Source organism: Dermacentor andersoni, chromosome 5, assembly GCF_023375885.2.
Source record: "Dermacentor andersoni chromosome 5, qqDerAnde1_hic_scaffold, whole genome shotgun sequence".
NCBI classification, from domain to species: Eukaryota; Metazoa; Arthropoda; class Arachnida; order Ixodida; family Ixodidae; genus Dermacentor; species Dermacentor andersoni.
In genome coordinates this window covers 67,216,246-67,235,316 of record NC_092818.1, presented here as the reverse complement: position 1 = coordinate 67,235,316, position 19,071 = coordinate 67,216,246, and the positions used below count along the sequence as shown (strand labels likewise).

Genomic DNA, 19,071 nt, shown 5'->3' with positions numbered 1-19,071 from the left:
GGCAGTAGATTAACACGGCCGAATCCGTTACAGGCATATGTGTAGCGACACAAGCGAGAGAGAAGACTTGAGGAAGAGAAAAAAAAGGATGAAGGAGATGTAGACAAAAATGCAATTATGTAAACCATGTATAGCATACCTGATCAACTCAAGCAGACTAGGTGATTATTTGTCACCAGTAGGTTTGATGAGAGATGCCAATAAGGAAGGAAGGAAGGAAGGAAAAAGTGGGAGAAGGAAAGGCAGGGAGGTTAACCAGTTTAGCTTATGCGGTTTGCTACCCTACACATGGGAGAGGGATGGGGGCGATGAAAGATGGGGAAGGGGAAGAGAGAGAGAGCACATAGCACAGCACACACACATCGTCCGTTAGAGTCCATCAACCTGGCATGGTGCGTGATATCACTGTCACAGCCGCTTGTCCAATCCCGTCTCTTTCAAAAACCGAAGTAGTCCCTTCATCGCCTTCACCTGCGATGTCTTCTGTCGCCGGCATGTGAAAATCGTGTCGAGGGACAATGGCCTGGTGTCAAGGTGCGCTAGAACGGATGCCAGGGACTGTCGCTGAACGTTATATTCAGGACAGTCGCACAGAATGTGTTCCAGCGTCTCCTCGCAAAAACAGGCATTGCAGAGAGCGTTGTCGGCCATTCCAATGCGAATTGAGTACGATTTCGTGAAAGCCACCCCTAGCCATAAGCGATAAAGCAGAGTCGCCTCTCTTCGGCGGAGTCCAGTTGGCATATAGAGATGCATCAAAGAGGGCAGGTGGTATTGACGGTTGCTCCGGTTGGTCTGGCTGTCTGGTGTGCACCATGAAGAGAGCGTCATCTCCTGTGCAAGCACTCGAAGTCTGCTAGCTGCGCCGGATCGTGAAAGCGGTATGGCCTCTTCTTGTGCGTCTTCAAGAGCTGCCCGAGGGGCATTATCGGCGTCTTCGTTTCCAGTGACGCCGCAGTGACTTGGCAGCCACTGAAACGTCACGTGGTGTCCTGTCTCCTGTGATGTATGGAGTAGGCATCTAATATCGAATACGAGCTGTTCGAATGGCCCGCGACGCAGAGCTGATAGTACAGATTGTAGGGCTGCCTTTGAGTCACTGAAGATTGACCATTGTCGAGGTGGCTCCCGATTGACGAAACAAAGTGCAGCGCGAAGAGCAGCTAGTTCAGCAGATGTCGATGTTGTAGGGTGGTCAGTCCTAAAGCTGATAGTAATAGCTTTTGCTGGGACAACCACAGCACCGGACGAACACTAGATGTTTGTGGAACCATCAGTATAAATGTGTTCACTGTCCGCGTACCTCTCGTGCAGAAGGAGCAGAGACAGTTGTTTCAGCACAGGCGACGACAGTTCACACTTTTTCCCGATTCCATGTACACTGACATGGACTGTGGGGCTGATAAGACACCAAGGGGGTATCGATGGTTTAGATGCAGCGGTGAAGCCCGAGGGAAGTTTGTCGTTGTACTTGATGATAGTTTTACAGAATGATGATTGGTGCCTGTCTGAAGGTAGTGTTGCAAGGTGGTGATAGGGGGCACGTGCAAAATGTCTGCTGTGCGTTCACAGGGCTTCCACCGTAATGTGAGTTCGCATTGGATGGTCCCGAGCAATCGCAAGAGTTGCCTCTGTTGACGTGCATCTGGGCAAACCAAGGCAGACTCTGAGTGCTTGAGCTTGTGCTGCCTGCAGAACACGAATATTTGTCTTGCAGGTGTTAGTCAGGCCCCCACTACGGCATACCGCATAATCATATTGTTGTTTTGGCATAAAGCATTCTGGCGAGCGAGTAACTGAGTCTAGACCACTCTTGAAACAAGGCACGATGGCGGGCCTCAATCCAAAATTTGTATCGATTAAACAGGGTCGTCTTTGAACGCAAATTTAAAACTTGGCTCATATTTACAGTCACTTGGCGTTGCATATCTAAAACTGTTGCTGAAAAAAAGAAACACTTTACTCACAAGCGCTCTATCTAGAATATTAGTTGCGCCAACGCTCTTTCATGTTGCGGAATCGTCAAGCACGCTTTTCACTATGTTCCTCCGAATAGATCCAACGAAATATTTATCTTTATTTTGGTTAGCATATGAGACCATTTCTGCTGCACGCACTTTCATACTGCTGTAAGTGGTTGGGAAAACATCATTTTATAATTGTAAGAATAAATATACTATTTAAAAAAAAAGGCGCAGGAAAGCCAGTCAACATAATTGTATTGCGCCTTTGTACGTCCCTTTTCTTCCCTTGTATATATATATGCTTGCGCCCCAGCAACTTATTCGGTCAAGTGCTAGCAAACGAAAACTTCTCTATTTTCTTGTCTTAATTTCGAATGCGTACGACGCTCTTACAGAACGAAATATGATGAAAACGGTGATTTAAGCAAATGTTGTCGCCTGCTTCTGTTACACAATAGCACAAATTCTCACGGCTGGACGAACCTCGCCTGTGAAATGTACCCGCTATACATCGCAGGAGGAAAACGAAAGAATAGCCGCATTAGGCTGAGCAGACCAAGAAGCAGGGGCAAGCTGTGTTACGGGGGAAGTAATCAATTGTAATTATCTTCAGAAGGTCAGCACGGCAGCACAATACTATAGAACTTTGTCTGCTTTGACCGCTAGTTATGTCGGCTCTTCTGCTAGACGTCCCAGACATTTTATAACCACCGCAAACCTGTAGAAAGGCTGTCGGTGGTACACACTTAAATATAGATAGGCTTCGACACGAGTTTGTTGAATTTTGTTGCATTGAAACCAACCCTCTCAATTTAATGAATTCTTAATATACCTTTCTCGTACATTACTTTTTTTTTTCATTCTTTTTGGCGAAAAGCGTAGAAACTAAGCGTGGGCGAATATTCTAAGTTTCGTATACTAATCAATTTATGCAAACCAACTATTGGTATTTGTATTTCAAAAGCAACTAGTCGATATTTTTTTAAATATTATAAATTAAGCGATGATTACGTTAAAGCCGACTGTAAAGTCTGGTCACTGTTCTCCGTCTGTTAAAAAAAAAAGTTTCGCAGGTCATCCGAAGTGAAACAACGACAAAACATTTCGAAGCAATGCAGAAAGAAATATGGGAAATGCAAGATTTGCATTCGGTTTCGCAGCGAAAACAAACAAAGGCGAATAAGAAAAATTTTGTCCTTATCTTTTATTAGCCAAAATAAGATACATAAAGGTAATTACAAATATACGTACTATTCTAAATGCTTTATGCTATATTTCCGCATAGTCTCCACACCGGTTCAGACATCTGTTCCATCGCAGCACTAAATATGAGATTCCCCTGTGGTAGACTTCCTACACACGCGGCCTCCCCGAATTGTCATGCAAGTCTTCACGGCCTTTTGCGAACTCACAACACCACCACCTCACACTTCTCAAAGCGAGACACCTTTCCCCATAAATGGGCTGCATTTCCTTGTAGATTTCAATGGGCGTTCGTCCATTGCTCAATAGAAAAGAAATCACACTTTGTTGCTCATACGCCGTGGACGTGTGAAGCACGACCACCGTCTCCAACAACTGACAGCAGCGCCTTGCCGCAAAGCTACCAGCAGAGAAGGCTGGGCCAGTCCAAGAATGGTTATGTTGACTTCGTATTTTCAGACGCAAAATGGATTTTAAAAAAATGGGGGTGCAAAACTTCGTACATCACAACGTGTGCCTTTTTTTTTGCTTGTACAGTCAAGGAGCTCTACAACGAAAGCATCTACACCAAAAGTACTTGCATAACGAAATAATAATTTTTTATTCGTGGCTCTATTGTGAGCTGTATGGTGTGCGACCCCCTTTACAACAAAGTTACCTGTTTAACGAATGATTTCGGAGACCGCAAACACTTCGTTGCAAAGACGTTTGACTGTAGCCTATCATTTAGATTTTGTCGGAGTCTAGTCATGAAGCAGTTTTATTTCTTACGCTACCCAATTTTTTTTTCCTTGGAACGGGCCCGTTTACATGGGCCTACGGCACACAAGTGCTACAGCAGCGTTTTCTTTTCGCAGAACTTCGCATACTTTTTCGGCAACCCTTAGCGTTTTTGGAAAGTAAGCCATACAGCGGCCAATAGTTCTTAGAAAGCTCGTTTTCAATCGGGCCAATAAGATGCTGAGAGGCTATTTGTGCAGTTACTTAATGACAATTAGTGATATTGTGTTCAAAACTGATCCTGTGACCCTGACGATCAGCTGTCCTTGTGCTCGACAGCACTGGTGTGGTACCTAATTATACAGAAATAAATGTTCCTTTAGTAACTAAATGCGTCTACACTTGACTATTCAATATTCGAATCGATACCTACATTCTGCATTCAATTCATATCCGAAAAAATTTGGATTCAGCCCCCTCTGGTAAAAACTACGTGTCGTATACAGGAAAGATCCACAGAGTGTCGTATTAAACAGCCTCAGATCTGACATTCAGCCTCACAATTTCTGTTTTCACAATTTCTTTGTGCTTTCTGAACACATTGGGCTTGCATCGTGCCCGTTCATCTACAGCTGCTGAATGATTTTTTACTTGCCTAATGCCACTTCATGCGCTTCTGTAACATCGTAGCAAACTACCGTATTCTTGCTGCAGTGCCGCTAAAACAGTGCATGCACGAACCCATTGCCGCGTCGCCAAGTTTCTTGAGAGTGACATATAAGGTATTTCGTGATTTGCTCGAAGCGCTGGGCAGTGACGAAATTGAAATATCTGTGGCCAACGGAGCCCGCAACGGAAATCGCAGCATGCGCTGGACACAAACACTGCGCAGACAAGGTAACCCAAGGCCAAACAGTTCATCGTCATTTAAAGGCCAACAAGTGGTTCCCAGTGCGCCACGACGAAGGAAAAGCAGTGGCGAGAAAACAACACCGTGCCCACGCGTGCACTAGTGACAGAATTATGACGAGGAGTGCCTACGTCATCGGGCTAGTACTTGAATGTCCCGGGTGAGTCGCAAATCGTGTCCTGCGTTTACCTCAATTTCTCGAGTAATAAAACTTTTTTTCGCGAGAATACTGACGCCTTAGACGTTCTCGAGCATCAATCTGTCAATTGAGCTTGACTTAATATGTCCCTTTACTGGACCCTTCAAAGGGACACTGAAGAGAAATACTAAGTCAGTTCAGCGTGATGGAATATTCTTCAAAAACTGTTTGCGTCAATGTTGCGGTGATAGGTTGATTATTACAATAAAAGGCGAAGTTAAAGGTCCTTTTTTTTTTATGGCGTGCCGAAACCTTAGCACCACCACGTCAGTGTGACGTCACAGGTTTCAAATGTTTTCTTCGTGTTTGGGCAGTTTTGGACTCGTAAATATTCTTGAAACTTGCGCGGTACAGCATTTGTCTTGTTCAGAATACAATGAAGTTCATCGCTGCCGATAAACAAATACTCCAGAAGCCACCGTAAAAATCCATGACGTCGCGGCTACCAGGTGCCGGAACTACCAAGTACCAGGTGCCGAAAGTACCAAGTCTCCTCTCATGGTAACTTTGTCTTTTTTGTATTCTAGAGGGGTCAGTTACCAATATATCTCCACTATTTATTTTTAACACTGTTGAATATGTGTGAAGCTTTGGTCCGATTCTAATAAGAAGGAAACTACTTGCGTTGTTGATTTTACCGCTGCCTAATCGGAGACGTCCCTAACGCGTTTGGTGAGACATATCGTTTAGTATATGACCGTCTTGGTGGCACCAGTCTGCGGATTTGCGAGAAGAATCCACATTTTGGCGAGTTGGTACTGGTTCAACATCTTGAAGGGGTAGCACAAGACGACAAAATATAAATGGCAGGAAAGCAGCAGTGCTGTCCTGTGCGTTTCTTGCCTTTCGTCTTTGTGGTCTTGCGCTGTTCCTTTAATATGTTGCAATAAGAAGTCTCCTTGTCGAACTGTTGGCTCCAAGCTCGGACATTGTTTGTTAGGCCAGTGTTGGTAACTGGTCACTAGTGGTAGACCTAGATAAATGACAAAACATTACGGGATATAGCAATGCATTTGTCTGTTATGACGATTGGCGGTCAGATGCAAATTTGGCTGTTTTTAGTAAAAACATTGCAATTAGATGTATACAAATTATTTTATTTCCAGTTTTAATAATGCAGATAACATTGAAATTTTCTTCCAGTCATAGGACAATAGCAGCAAAATATTATTTCCTAAAAGAAAAACTTTGCGTCGGCAGTGTGGCACCATACCTTGAAAAAATCAATGCAGTGACTTTGCTGACTGACACTGGCTTCAGCGGTACCAACGATATAACAGATGTCTAAACACCCTGCCACTTTATTCTGTAATCTAAAAGACGCACAAAAAAAGCCGGACTCTCATTTCTTGTATTTTCACTAAAAGTGGCACTTGAAGGAAGAACCCCTCTCTTGCTGCGTTATTCATCTGTGGTCTTTTTTATGCACTCATGAAAAACATTTACGAAAGCTGCACAGGTACCTTGAGCAGCTGTCGTGGCTTGCCGATATATCGTGCATACGAAGCACTCGCCTGCCGGCTCCATTGGCAGCCAATTGACTCCTCCAAACACTCTAACACAAAATGACACGCTTTGGGTAGTATCTTGCCACACAACGATAAAGGGCATCTCTCTTGTCCACAGTTCCTTTCTTTAACGCTGCGAGCCCGGTACTTACCAGTAACGAACGGTGCGCGCGTTATCAACATGACATAGCATTCCCGACAGGAAAGTAGCGGGCGCGGCGTTTTCAAGAAAGGAAACGCAGGCAAGGCAGATTACGATTATTGTTGTGTGGCAGATATACACCCCAAAGAGTATACCTTTGTCTAAGAGTGTAGAACATCACGATAAGAATGCGTGGGCCGATGCTGGAAGTAGTGGGGACACTCTGCGGAAACTGGCAACAAGAAATGCGGCACGCTATTAATGATGCGGTCAATTAGCTACCGCGAGCATCGGAAATAATGTGAAATGAAGTTAATAGACATTGTTTTATTGTCTTCTTTTCATTCCTTCCCGCTAAAATAAATGAACTTAAAGGGACACTAAAGCGAAACAATAAATCAGTTTAGACTAATGAAGCATTGTTTGAGAACCCTGCAGGCAGTCATTTAAAAAAAATAGTTTGATTATTAGATGAGAAAATGAAGGTCCAAGTATCAGTATTTGAATTCCGCGCCGAAACCTCAGTGCCGAAACCCCAGCGCCGGTACGTCGGCGCCGGTACGTCAGCGTGACGTCAGGGATTCCAAAGTATGTTTTCGCACTTCGGGCGCTTTGGCTGAATAAAGGTTCCCGAAACTTGCCATGTTTAATATTTGGTTCCTTTAGAACACAAAGTAGTCAATCTGTACCGCTATATATAATTAGCAGGCCCTAGAAGATGCCATCAAAATCCAAGACGTCACAGCCCCCAGGTACGGAAGCTTAAGTAGGCGTCGCCACCCGTATTTCTTTCTTGCGCTTTTTCTCGCTTACCAAACGTCTTATCGTTGTAAGAGTGGTGTTTTTGGTGTTGTAGAACGGTAATTTACTGATGCAGAAGAAATCATTTTTCACTTTAGTGTCCCTTTAAAGTTGGCGACTTATTTTTTCTTGCGTTACCTAGCAAAAAGCTAACGGCACGCCAGACGCGCCAGGTGCATGCATGCTGCGCCAGACACTCCACTGAAGCGAGGCTGGCTGCGCATTGAAGTTCCGAGACCCGTGTCGTTTTTTTTTTTTTTTTTTTTTAACAGCGAAGCTGTTCTTGCTCGGCGTAAAATGGGCCGCGTTTCACAACACTCCATCTACGCCCACCGACGGAGACACTGCGCGCAGCCGGTTTCGCCGCCGCGCCGAGATCTGCGCATGCGCCGTGATAACAGTTATGAATGCGCATGCGCTTGATCATAGAGCAGGAGATTTAACAAGAGCGGACACTCCCATAGAGTCCAGCGGCCGAATTGACTGTAGCGCGCCTAGCGGATGGGATTAACATTTTCCGGTTTCGGTTTTGGGCGTGCGCGTTTCGAACGCCAGCTGGTTCACGCCACGCCGGCTCCGCTGATCGGCGCGGCATTTCTTTTTCTCTTCCACTGCTCAACAACGTGCGGCCTTGGCGCGTAATCGTTGCATTATTTAGTAAAAATGATTGCGAACGTTCTTTACAAGCCTCCACCGGAATCTGTGCCACGTGCAATTTCATAAGGTAAACGCAAGACGTCTTCTGAAATGAAATGTTTATTTTGCTCTATATAAATGCTCGTTCCGGGCTTTTTGTACATTCATCCAAAGTTGTGGCACCAGGTAAGCAGCAGTCGTTGCCGTACGAAGCTCCGCCGGATGCTATCAGCTGAAAAAAATTAGATTACAAGCATGTATCATTTGGTATATTGACTTAAGAGGAATATTGCGAGTAGAGGCGAAACGTGCGTAAGTGGTGAATGGGCGGCATTAGATAAATTCACCTTTACATACATTTCGCAGAAAATAGACTCCTCCCAAAAAATGCCATAAAATATGAAGTAAACATCTTATTTTCAAGCACCCCTCCCTTCCCTGGCAATATTTTGTGCGCTTTAAGAGCACAATTACACGGGTGACCACGTTTCCAAAACAACTCTTCTTCAGTCGACGCGATGGTACCAAGTAAACAGAGGTGGCCACAACACAGGCTCTCAGCCAGACCATGTTACACGGTCGCAGAATGCCTTCTAGTCCCACTCAAGACGAATTCATGGGTGCAAAGCCTGTTTTCAGTCGCTCAGAAGACAATGTCAAGTTCCTGGTCAGTGAGCTCATCTTTTACGCGTCCTGCCGGCGGAAGCAACACTCCCGCGTTATCACTCTTAGCAATCGCTCGTCACGTTTTCGACAAGCGTGAGTACCGAAAGAAGGTATGTGTTCTTGCAGGGTCATAAAAAGCGTAACAAACTTGTCCTACTAAGTGGACGCGAAACTGTCACCACAGCCGGCTTGCTTTTTTGCTAACAGCTTCACAACCCCAGGTGCGGCGAGCATGCCTCAAGAGTATCCCCAAAAGTTACGAAATTAATAAAAATAATTTGGGGGGGTCAGAGAATGCGTCACGAACTTGTCCCAGTAAGATTCAGCACACGCGAAACCATGGCACACAGCAGAGCTGCTTTTCGCTAACTGCGACACAACGCCAGGCGCGGCGCGCACACCTCGGAAGCCTCCCAAAAAGTAGCGAAATACAATAATGTTGGGGGTCAGGGAAAGCGCCCTTCGGGGAAAGCCCTTCGTCAGGGAAAGCGTTCTTCGCTAACTGCGTCACATAGCCGGATGCGGCAAGCGTGCCCAAAAACTATACCGAAATAAGTTACAGTAACGTTGGGGCTCATTGAAAGCGTCGCGAACATTTCCCAGTAAGAGTCATTAACTCAAATTAACTGCACCAGAACGGCCGAGCTGTTTTTCGCTAATGCACCACTATAGTCTCGGTTTTGTGCCGTTATAAGCCTAAATTTGCTTGAAATGCGTCGCAGACTGTCAAACAAAATTTCTCACCTTGCCGTAGTCCAATAGTGAAGTGGTGCCGTGTCGAAATGCAGAAGGAACGCAAGAAAACGCCGGGCACCCAACAAACGGGCTACAATAAAGAGAAACGGATCGCAGAACAGACGAACTTCACATGCGCAGCCGGCCTCGCTCGCTTCGGTGGCACGTCTGACGCATGACGCATCATGTGGCGCGTCTGGCAAAGTCTAAACAGGTCGTGAAGCTTGGAACGAAAAGCGTGGCAAAACTTATCACCAAGGATATCAGTTAGTGGTGCACCATTGAAGCGAGACTAGATGAGGGCGGGACAAACACTGAAACTAGAAAACCTATGTGCAAAAAAAAAAAAAAATACTCCAAAATGTTTAATCAGAATACTGGCTCACGAATAACTTTTCCCTTCAGACATTTTTTCTGCACTAAAAGAACAAATGTAAATTTTTTTTCTACTTCACAATTTATTAGTTCTTTCTCGGCGACCCCTACCAACCAGTGATTCTGGCGCAAGACTTGGCAAGACTGTGCAAGCCAGCTATTACGCCGGGAGGAATGGTGCTGCTCATTTGAACGCGACAGTTTCGTCCGATTTTTTTTCCTTGCATGTTTCTTCAAAAAGTGACGTGCGCTTCACTTCAAACGTTGCGTGACTGAGTGTGCTGCATTCGTTGGCGAAAGGTGTGAGTGCAGGTTTTTTGTTATCGTGCAAGTTCACGCTGTGGCATCCTACACGCTTATCGTCGTGACGATAAATGCGGAACGGCCCGCGAAGAAACGTCGCGCCATGTTCGTTTACGCTCCGTAACAGAGGCTCTGAGTGTCCGACAGGCAGCAAAATTAGCAAGTGGAATGTTTCCTAAATGATAATGCGGGGCAATGTTGTCTGGTAATTGTTGGATATGAATACATGGTTTCGCAAGGAATTACGAATAATTCCGTGAAAATGATTCGTCTAGGTTGCTATGCATTACGACTAAGTGCTGGTCATAAGTACGTTTCATCATTGAAACATGTTTTGTTTGGTCAGTTATATTGGTTGCATTATTCCAGTCAAAGAAAACTGAAGTTGACTTTGAAAGCTCTTTGGCAGCCTTATTTATTCCCATTCTATTCGCTCACCTTCCTAAGGAAGCTACTGGAGCAATTGCCATCAATAACAGCCTAATTACGTTGACATTAAAAAATACGCCACTACTAATAGTTAAAGGACACGCTGGCGTTTCAGCTGAGGCGAGTCGCAAGCTCGCCTCAGACACAAAAGAAAAATAACTGCTGTCGCAGCGGCCGTAATGCCGGATGTTATAGAAATTCATACGTTGGCCCCAAGCAGCGCAAGATCTCGACGTCGCTGCCATTTCAGGTTGGGACGTCACTTTCTTATTTTTTTATATTTTTTCCTTACTGTTGTCCCCACGACACGTAGATAGCGACGGTTACAATGAGCCCCATTTTCTTGACGTGTGGGCTTCTATGGAAGATTCGCTACCAGTTTACATATAGCTTGCGTCTGGCGTGCCGCTAGCTTGTTGCTAGGTGACGCAAGAAAAATAGGTCGCGACGTTTATTTATGCGCAAAACTTTTTTTCGATTGAGCGGGAAAGAATAAAAGTAAGATTCCGATGTAAGATTTTCTTACCGATGCTCGCGTCAACTAACGGATGGGATTGATACTAGGCGTGACGTCTTTCCTGTGGCCAATTTTCGCCGAGTGTCCCCTCTTAAGGCCGATCCACACGACGGACCAAATTTATCTTTTGGACCGCGGTCCGCGCATCACGTGATAGGACGTCACTAGTTCGTGCGTACCGCTGTTGGCCTGCGCAAGACCGCGGCCCTCGCGGTCCAACAAATCGCCGAGGCTTTTCCCGCTTCAGTTTTGGCGGCGGACCGCATGCAAACCGCAACGACATTGGCGTAGCCAACGAGTGTTGTCCGGCAACAGAGTGTCTTCAGCCAAATCCAATCTAGTTTTCGGCTCAGCAAAAGCCAGTCAAGCATGTCGTTTCATGTCCGCCGTTTCGCCTACACGTGCGTGCAGCAAATATATTTTTTAAACACCGTGTCCTCTTGGAGTGACGAGGAGGTTTTTTTTCATTTTCTATCCCTCGTTGAGCAGTTCCCGGCTTTGTGGGACTGGAGCCGGCATGATAACAATGATAACACTCTGGCCGAGAATGTAGCTGGTTGGTCTGATCCGCCGTCTGCTTTGGCGGTCCGCCGTGTGGATGTGCTCTGCGCCGGACCGGACCGCGGCGGGCCGTGACGTCGCATCACGTGACCGATCGGCCCGCAGACTTGGTCTGTCGTGTGGATCGGCCTTTATTGAATTTGTTTCTGTATGGCTTGACTTTGAATAGGATATGAAAGCGTGTCCTGGGCGGTGCTCGGTCAATTAACGCCATGGTACCATGGTATCATGGTACGCCATGGTACCATGGTAAAATTCGTACTGTCGAAGAAGAGGCTGCGCAACGCGAAGCTAGAATTGTGTGCAAGTCTGGCCAGGTTTGTAAGACGATTTACGCCTGGTTGGAGTTAGCGGTCGACACTCCGCTATACAAGTCCTACAACGTAAACATAGGCAGAGAGAAGCTTGGTCGTTGGATCTGTCAAGAAACGGTCGTACGCGGAAGGTGCCGCAGTTCAGCGTGACAAACGGCTGCAAGCATCCACCCAAACCAGCGGGGCTACCGCGACTGAACGAGGTGAAAACTACATGAAGCCAAGTTTCAATTCAGCAGCAGCCAAGTTGCAACCTAGCAGTAGCCGGAATAGCCCCTAAAGGCCGATCCACACAACGGACCAAATTGCTCGTTTGGACCGCGGTCCGCGCATCACGTGACAGGACGTCACCAGTTCGTGTGGACTGCCGTTGGCCCGCGCAAGACCGCGGCCCTCGCGGTCCAACAAATCGCCGAGGCTCTTCCCGCTTAAGTTTTGGCGGCGGACCGCATGCAAACCGCAGCGATTTTGGCGTAGCCAACGAATGTTGTCCGGCAACAGAGTGTCTACAGCCAAATCCAATCTAGTTTTCGGCTCAGCAAAAGCCAGTCGTTTCATGTCCGCCGTTCCGCCTACACGTGCGTGCAGCAGATATATTTTTAAACACCATGTCCTCTTGGAGTGTCGAGGAGGTTATTTATTTTGTATCCCTCGTTGAGCACTTCTCGGCTTTGCGGGACTCGAGCCGGAGTGATTATCGTACTGACGATTATCGTTGTGTGGCAGATATACGCCTCAAAGGGCGTACCATTGTCTACACACTCTTAAAACGGTTGCACCCTTTGGTGTGTATACTTGTCCCGCAACAATAATCGTTATCTGACTTGATTGCGTTTCCTTTCTTGAAAACTCGGCGCTCGCTACTTTCCTGTCGAGAATGCATGCTGCGTCACACTGATAACGCGCATGCCATTCGTGACTAGGAAGTACCGGGCTCGCAGCGTTAAAGAAAGGAAGCGCGGGCAAGACAGATGATAATTATTGTTGTGGGACAAGATACGCCCGAAAGGGTGTAAATTTTTCTAAGAGCGCATTCTTAGAAAACTTTACACCCTTTTGGGGTGTATCTTGTCCCACAACAATAATCGTAATCTGTCTTGCCTTAAAGGGTGTAAATTTTTCTAAGAGTGCACTGTTAGAAATTTTTACACCCTTTGGGGTGAATCTTGTCCTACAACAATAATGGTCATCTGTCTTGCCCGTGTTTCCTTTCTTTAAGGCTGCGTAGCGTGACTGGACTCAAGTGACGCTCGCCCGCGCGCCGTGTAGGGACAGGGTAGTGTAGCCCATCATGGTCAAGCAGTTGTTGGGTTTGGGGCGTCCGAACGGTCATTATTTCGTCATAGCTGGTGAAGTGCCAGGTGCCGGGTGATCGAGAGGTCCGGAGCGATGTCCAACGAGTGAGAAAAGGGCTTCTTTACGTTTTTACAGTTTGAAAGGTTACATTTACTAGTACTAGCAATAGTACGAGCATGATCACGAGCACACCTACGCGCCGGAGCACACCTTCACCGAACTCCAGATCCGCTTTTTATCCCATTTATTTCCCTCTTTCACTGCTGTGGGGAAATTCACTGGCCAATAACAAACGCCGGATCGTTCCCCGCCTCCTGTCCCTATCGTCCCACCGTTGCTCGCCCTCAACTTCCGACCTTTGCCGGCTCTCATCGTCCCACCGTTGCACAATGCGAGGCAACCACATGGCAAACTGTGAACCCGCTGTTGACGTCCTTTCCCCGGGAGTACTTAACAATGACCATGTCATCAATTAGTGCCCTCTTCTGTCAGGAAAGGGAGACCGGCCTTCGCGGTAGCCGGAGGGCGACGTTGTTGTCTTGAAGTGAATGATGAGGCGCGAACAGCACCCGTGACAGCTTCATGTCGGCTGGTGAAGCATCCTTTGCTCCGAGGAATCACCAGGCATACCACAGGTCACCTCTCGTCCAAGCGGGCGCTTGTTTTGCCCGTTAGTTTTGGTTACGCTGATTTATAATGGTGCTTAGACGTCAATCGTAACAGCCGATAATGTCGGACTATAAAATCGTCATTACAGTGCCTTGGACTTGCATCTTTCAGGTAGTGTACCTATAGCGTACATTGTATTGATTGTTGTTGGATTTCAATTGTCAGCGAAGCAATGAATCGTCTTATGAATACACCTAAGCATTAAACTGTAGAGAAATACATTCAACAAGAGCGGACACTCCCACAGAGTCCAGCGGCTTAAAGGGAAGCTGAAGAGTCTGTCGAATTCAATAAGACGCTCATATACGGATGCGGGAACCTTATAAACCATGTAGGTAAAATTTTGGTTTTTTTTTTCAATTAGGAGCGACGTAATCGTCGGTTGAAATTGCGCTGTAGCTCCGCTTCCCGTCGAATGCCGCGCGCTGCTGCTGAGGCTGACGATGCGAGCGGAGACCGGAAACCGCGGTGTTGTGACGTCAACTCTCGTGTTCCGTTCCTTCGCAGCGTCCGCTACCGTGCCTGACCGCGCTTGTTTCTGCGTGCGTGCCATCGTAATCTGCTTCGATCGACCCTGCATTCCTTTGTTGGTGCGTCTGCGTGTATGTAGAGTGGTAGTCAACGTGCGTGGCAGTCAACGTGAGTGGTAATCAACGTGAGTGGCAGTCAACGTGGTAGTCAACAGATGAAGGTCACTACACGTACTGCATGAACCGGGAAGCTTTTCACGCGTTTAAACCGTCTTTGTAGATTGCCGACAGCTTTGGACAGCGCACAAATGCCGACGATCGCATCCCCACTTACGTTCCACGAGGAGGCATGCAGGAACTCAACACTACAGTTGTTTGACTGGAAACGAGCTCGCTAGATCGGCGAAAGATCGGCGAGATCACTAGATCGCTTTGCAAAAAACATACTCACCAAAGAGCATTTCCAACACGAGGAGATCCCAAGACTTTGCTTTCGTTCGCGTCGAAAGCACTGCTCGCACCAGCATCGTTTGCTTCTTCGAGAGGCCGGCTCCTCGCAATCGGCTCGTACATGTAGGGAGTAACGCCGAACTCCTCAGAAAAACGCAGTCTCTCTAAATTTTCCATTACCGTCTCAGAAAAACAGCGCCAAACTACCTGGCACCGCGCTTCATGTGTAGCGGCAGCGGTCGGTTACTAGAGTTCACGTCACGAAGCGCCCGACCAATCACAGGCGGAAACGAGACGCGCGAGCTGGGCGTGTCCGCTGCTGCACTTTTCGTCGAAATAAAATATATTTGCGCTTTCTTTCGCTCAATTTCGATACGATATTCGAATTCGGAGGGTTGAAAGCCATTATGTATAGATGTTCCCTCATTTTTTCTGGAAAACCTTTCACCTTCTCTTTAATCGACTGTAGCGCACCAAGCGGCTGGGATTAACACCTTACGTACATGCAGCTACAACGTAACTACAACGACTTGTTTTTTGACAGCGTAATGGAGCCACGGTTACGTGCTCTACGCATTGTTGCATGACGCTTTCAGCTCTATTTCTTTGTCTTAATCTAAGCGAAAAAGTTAGCCACATCAATCTGTCTAACCAGAACTCATCCCTCATCCTGTCACCTATACTGTCTTCGTTTTCGTCACCCATGCCTTGTTGCTCAGTTTTCTTTGTTTAGTTTTCAAGTTTAATTCGTTATACTTCGTGTTTGAACGTCAGGGGCTTGTGCCGGAAGGATGAATGATTAAGCTTTTCAAAGGTAACAGGAGAGCTGTCCTTCACGACTTTGGTATGCCTTGAATTCTGGGGTTTTACGTGCCGAAACCACGATTTGATCATGAGACACGCCGTAGCGGGAGACACCGGATTAATGTTGGCCACAAGAGGATCTTTAACGTGTTACGGTGTCACGGGTGTTCTTGCATTTCGCCCCCATCAAAATGCGTCCGTCGCAGCATGGTTTCGATCCCGGGACCTCGTGTGCTTAGCAGCGCAACACCATAGCCGCTAAGCCATGGCGGCGGGTCTAACTATAGTTGGACAAGCCGGGGACCAAAAGCTGGAAGACGGAAGCATGCGCAGCGGACGTCTGTGATTATCTAAGCTTTCACTTTTTCGCATTTTGGCTTTTGTTGGCTACTTTTCTTTCTTTTTTCTTTCTCGTTTCAGATTGGTTCCATTTAGATCTTTCCGCGCATGTGTATACATTGGCATTCCTGTGAACAAATATTTTTTAGTCGGAAGTCAGCGCTTATCCCGCCTGGTTGCTTTTCGTCCCCGTGTGTTTGCTCGTGCTGTTCACTGTTACTTTAGTATGTGTGTAGTACACACCGAAATGCATTTTGTATTTCCTTGTCATGATGCTTTTACTTTGTGACAATCTGGCATAGATTGAGGCACAGTTTCAGAGCAGGAAGAAAATAAACGCCAATCAGAAGCGCTTGCTAATCACAAGCCACTAATATTTTAGAGCAAACCTAAGCACCAGCTTCCCAAATTCTTGTGCTTACGCATAATTTGGACGTGCATCGCTGTCAGTTAACCGGCGTGGAGGATACAAGCAACTCCGTGTAAGTCGACTGGGCCAGTGACTGCACAGAGCGATCGGACCCGAACGCTCTGGAGGCAGACGTTCGCCTCCCTCTCGCATTTCAACAGACGAACGCAATTCGTGCATATTCCTGAAATTTTGCTCCCATCGCCGTAGTATCAGCAGGTATCAGCAGTATTCACCGTGTACCAGCAAGTATCAGTAGGAAAACGTCATATAAACTCGTACCAAACGTCGTATCATATACACCGGGTGACGCCCGTCGACTCTTCGCGCCTTTTCATCGCAGCCCATTGAGTGTTCGCGTTTTCAGGTGTGTAAGACGGATCAAGTGAATGTGGCGTTATCGCGCACTACGTCCGCATTCCGATGGGGGAGGAATGCACAAAGAATCATTACCGAGCTTTGGGAAAATATTCATGGGGGATCGACATCAATCCAGATACATTGCGCTATGACCTCGCTCATAGCCAAGCTGTTCCACCGCGTTGTAATATGCTATAAGTTAACATACATTTCTAAGAGAGAGTTCCTTACGCTCAGCTCCGCACCCATTTCACGCGCTAAGGTAGCTGCAGAAAGAGGTATTGATTTGGGCTTTTTAGCGAGCAATGGAGGTATTCTGTAAGTGTCCACCTAGTGGACATGTCTGTTTTGTCTGCTGCTGAAGCTGTGATTGGTTGGGCTGGGGTACACGTCAGGGTCAGACAGGCGCCCCCGGCCAACCAGCACTTTAGCAGCGGACGAAGTGGACGTGTCCGCTAGGTGGACACTTACGGGATAGCTTCCCAGGTCTCTGAAGCGCCTATCCCGGCGATGCCAGCAACGCGCGGTCAGCTACGCTGTTAAACGACAAAAAAAGAAAAAGAGTAGACACACCATCCCGCTGCGCTAAATCGACTTTGTAGCGGAGCGCGGGTGGCGTTGTACATTTCGCCGCCCGTACGTGGGTTGTACCAGAATCCTTTGATATTTTTCTGGTTGTACGCATGCGCACTAGGGCTGCTGCTGAGCCGTTGTGTTGAGATCGCTAGGATAAGCCTATATGAGCGGAGTGAAAAGTAAATAATGTGCTACAATATGCGTTACGTTTAAAAGCATCGCTAAAAAGTTTCCACCTCTTTCGCCTCCAGGATTACGACCACCTGCTAGCAAATGCTCAGCTCGCACAGTTATACCATATGAGCGAATCGACAATCGGTACGCATATATTCGCGAGCAAAACAGTTTGCGTTGGGTATTTCTTTCTCTCGCTATTCACTGTTGCTTTCCTTCTCTCTCTCTCTCTCTCTCTTTTACAACGGCAATCAAACAGCAGCATGCCGCACTTTCACCGTTGGCGTCGGCATCAGCATGCTCTCCCGCAATCGACGGTGCATTGCGCCGCTCACGTGCGGATGATTAGAGGGTATACAGGGTATAGATAGATTAGAGGGTATATATAGAGGAATAGAGGTATACGCGGAGTGCGTTTGACAGGAAAACCAACGAAGCGAAGCGGATGCATCGTCAACGCTCAGCCAGGCCAGCGTTCTTCCTTCCCCTGATGGCATGCCCGTTACGCTCAGGCATATTACAAGCACACTGGCGTGCCTACTGAGCCGCTTTGTGCATGCAGTGCTCTGAATTGAATGCACTGTGAGCGTCAGTCCATCGTTAACTAAAATTTTGCAGGAAACTGACGCCGACAGCTTCTACACTCTTAGGCAAAGTTACACCCTCTGGCTTGCCCCTTCTGCCACACAACAATTATCGTTATCTGCCTTGATGCGTTTCCTTTCTTTAACGCTGCGAGCCCGGTACTTTCCAGTAACGAACGGCACGCCCGTTATCAGCATAGAACAGTTTACACCCTTTGGATTGCCCCTTCTGATAACGCGCGTGCCGTTCGTTACTAGAAAGTTCCGGGCTCGCAGCGTTAAAGAATGGAAACGCATCAAGGCAGATAACGATTATTGTTGTGTGGCAGAAGGGGCAAGCCAAAGGGTGTAACTTTGCCTAAGAGTGTAGTCCGTCTCATCTCGAGCACCCCTGAGATGTGACGCCTGCAATGCCACTGGCAGCGTTCTCAGTCACGTCAGTGTTCCGAGACGCCTGGCGGCTTGTAAGGGCACTGTTTCTACTGCCAAAGAGTAATTGCCTAGCGCGCTGCGTCGCGCCCACTTGTCACGACCAAATATAGTTGGAACATCTTTCGAGGAGTATGGATGCAACAATAAATCTTCCTGTTGGTTTCGATGCTTCGGACGAGAACGCCAAATTTAATAAACCGCCTAGTCTGATGCCACACAAGTGACTCACTTCTGTCTGTTGTTGTTTAGCCAGAAAGTTTAATCTTCGCAGAAAGAGGAATTTATTTTTCACCGTCATTGCAGCGTCATTGCACAATTATTGCACCGTCAAGGAACAGCTGAGGGTGCTTTTCTCATAGGCTTTCATTGCCACGCTTCCTGCTCAAGGTACCTGCATTGCTCTTGTAAAAATATTTCTTGAGCGCATAAAAAAGATCTAGATAATTAAAGAACTGATAGCAAGTGATTTTCATTCGAGAGCCACTTTTATGCAAGGCATGATAAAGAGCGAAACTGTTTTCTTTT

At 47.0% G+C, this 19,071-nt stretch overlaps 1 protein-coding gene and 1 long non-coding RNA gene across 3 annotated transcripts in view; one reads left to right on the top strand and one right to left on the bottom strand.

The window, feature by feature from the left end:
* The window catches only part of Sb (serine proteinase stubble), a 119,790-nt gene that overhangs the window by 44,374 nt on the left and 56,345 nt on the right, over positions 1-19,071 (top strand). The window contains exon 1 of one of the 2 annotated variants that reach the window (XM_072288198.1): positions 10,049-10,161. The exons of the other annotated variant lie outside the window; for it this stretch is intronic. The gene's annotated coding sequence lies outside the window, so the exon portion shown is untranslated. Of the gene's footprint in view, positions 1-10,048; positions 10,162-19,071 lie in introns of those variants that run through there. 2 annotated transcript variants of the gene reach the window in all.
* Positions 8,196-9,907, bottom strand: LOC140218475 (uncharacterized). The gene is made up of 2 exons (XR_011894741.1): positions 9,494-9,907; positions 8,196-8,315 (listed from the first exon to the last, which is right to left on the bottom strand). It is a non-coding gene; the product is annotated as an uncharacterized lncRNA (long non-coding RNA).